This window comes from Physeter macrocephalus, chromosome 14, assembly GCF_002837175.3.
Source record: "Physeter macrocephalus isolate SW-GA chromosome 14, ASM283717v5, whole genome shotgun sequence".
Taxonomy (NCBI): Eukaryota; Metazoa; Chordata; class Mammalia; order Artiodactyla; family Physeteridae; genus Physeter; species Physeter macrocephalus.
In genome coordinates this window covers 88,528,973-88,531,400 of record NC_041227.1, presented here as the reverse complement: position 1 = coordinate 88,531,400, position 2,428 = coordinate 88,528,973, and positions in this window count along the sequence as shown.

Sequence of the window (2,428 nt, the reverse complement as noted above, 5' to 3'; positions counted from 1 at the left end):
TCATAGCTACTTCTTTTCCGTCCCACTCACGTGACGGAACTCACATTTTATCTTGCATCTTTGTATGCTTAGGTCACATGTCTGCCGCATCCCTCCCCCTGTAGGTTCTGAGAAAGCAGAGGCTGGGTCTTATTCATTATTCTATCTATCACAGGATAAGAGAATGTTAAGAGACAGTCTGGCTCGGTAAATAAAACAAAGAGATGACTGGATGAACGAATGAATGAGGGAATGAATGAGTGAAGTGAATAAGTCCAGGACAGGATAAAGGACCAAGAACTCAGCCCTCGCAGGTTCAGGACTCAGCAGCAGCCAGCAGTGTGGCCGTCAGGGCAGCCCCTTCTCCTTATCAGCTCTGGCCTGACTGAGTCGGAAATCACAAGTTGGTGTCAGCCTCTTGCGGCTGCTCTGCTCCTCTTATCATCGGCTGATGTCTCTGCAACTACCGTGGGTGTGGTAGCCATGGAAGGGGCTGCTTGGTGACTGTGGACAGCCTGGGAGCTGTCCCCTGCAAGGAGGAGCTGAGGCGTCCTCATTTGGAGGGCACGCAGCTGATAGCCAGCCAGGAGACAAGAAGAGAGTGAAGGAGGTAGACAGAGGAAGGACCAAGACCCCACACCTGCCCCCAGAGCAGCACCATCACCAAGGGGGTGGCACTGCCCCTCTCTTTGTTCCCAGTGACGCCGTGTCCCTCCAGATGCTCTTCTTAGGGTTTGTTTAAAACCTAAGACGGCTTTTCAGGCCGTCTGTTGCCAAGTTTCCCATCTGCACCGATCTCTCAGGAACAGCCCTTTCCCCCAACAAGACCAACACGATCCATAAAAGCATCAGACTCGAGAGGGTTAGGGTTCCCTGCACTTACTGCTCTGGTTCCTAGATCACCTGGTTAGCTAATGGTTGAAAAGCCATTCTGGGGTGATCAACGCCCAAGATACAGAAGCAGAGGCTCAACATCTATGGCCCCTTTGGGCACAGCTGTGATAGCTTCCCAGGTTCCTCTATCCCAGCCTGGACGTTTGGAAGTCTGTTCACTAATTCACCTTGGAGCTGCCAAGTTACTTACCTTTCCTGCAGACAGTCCACTGCTTCTGTTCCATCCTCACTCCTCTTTCTAGTCCCCTTTATTCAGAAAGATATGTCTTACTTATTTCCCTGTCTATTACTAAGCAGCTGAGAGGTTTAAACAAATGAAACTTTAAATTTTTAGACACATTAAAACAAACTAAATCCTCTTGTAACTGTGGTGGTAGGGAGGTGAGTGCTAGGCTCAGGGCACTCTAGAGGGCCAGGGTATTGGAGTCAGGGAAGAATTATTTGTTTTGGATACAGGAAACCCCGGGCCACCTGTGCGTTGCTCTAGCCCCATATTCTGCGGGGGTCCCCTTCTGGGATCATTCAGCAGCCGATGCAGAATTCACCATCTCTTTGAGTTTTCCAAGTTCACTCTCAGAAAATCCTAATAAGCAATGTAGATTTTACTGACGATTACATTAGGAGGATGGAAAAGAAGTGGATATTACTCATCTCTTAACAAGCTATTTAAAAATCTTCCGTGGACACTTCTGTCGTCTGGACGCCCTCCTCCAGGCCATGCCGTTGGACTTGGTAGAGTTTTTTTTTTTTTCCTTTCTCTTTTCTCCCGGTGACCCCAACTCACTAACTCCTGGCTCCTCCCACCCAGATTTTTTCACAAACATATCCAAGTCCTCTTGAAGTGCATTCAGAGCACCTCAACTCCATTCTAATCCTTGCCTCCCAGTTTTTATACCCCAAACTCATTAAAAACAACCAAAAAACAAATGGTTCTCTGGTTGGTAGGACCCATCCTTAGAAAGCAGTGAGAGGTAATAAACCAGAAAATAGCTGTTATAGAAACACATTGTACTTTATCTATACAATCACTTCAAGAGTTAGGACAATTATGGAGATGGGTAAACTTGAGTTTAAAGGCTCGTATAACTGGCAGGTGATGGGACTTGAACCAGGAAACACCTAGTCCAGAGAGTTCATTGTTGGACCACAGAGAGGAGCTGCAGGCTGAGCCAGCCTGAAGCCTGGCCTGTGTTCCTTGGCTCTCAACTCTATTGCAGGAAGACCAAGGCAGTGGCAAGGCTGGCACTCACCTGGTGGGCACCTCTGCTTCTAGTGAATTCCCTCCAGGGCAGCAGAACAACATCATGCCCTAAACCAGCGTTTCGCAAAGCATGGTTCCTGGACCGGCAGCATCAGTATCTCCTGGGACCTTGTTAGCAACTAGTACTGTCTGGCGAGGAACAGTACACGTATCGGGAATTTTCCACCCTTGACTTCCAGCAGTGTGGTTTATTTATTTATTTAGTTTTTTGCGGTACGCGGGCCTCTCACTGTCGTGGCCTCTCCCGTTGCGGAGCACAGGCTCCGGACGCGCAGGCTCAGCGGCCATGGCTCA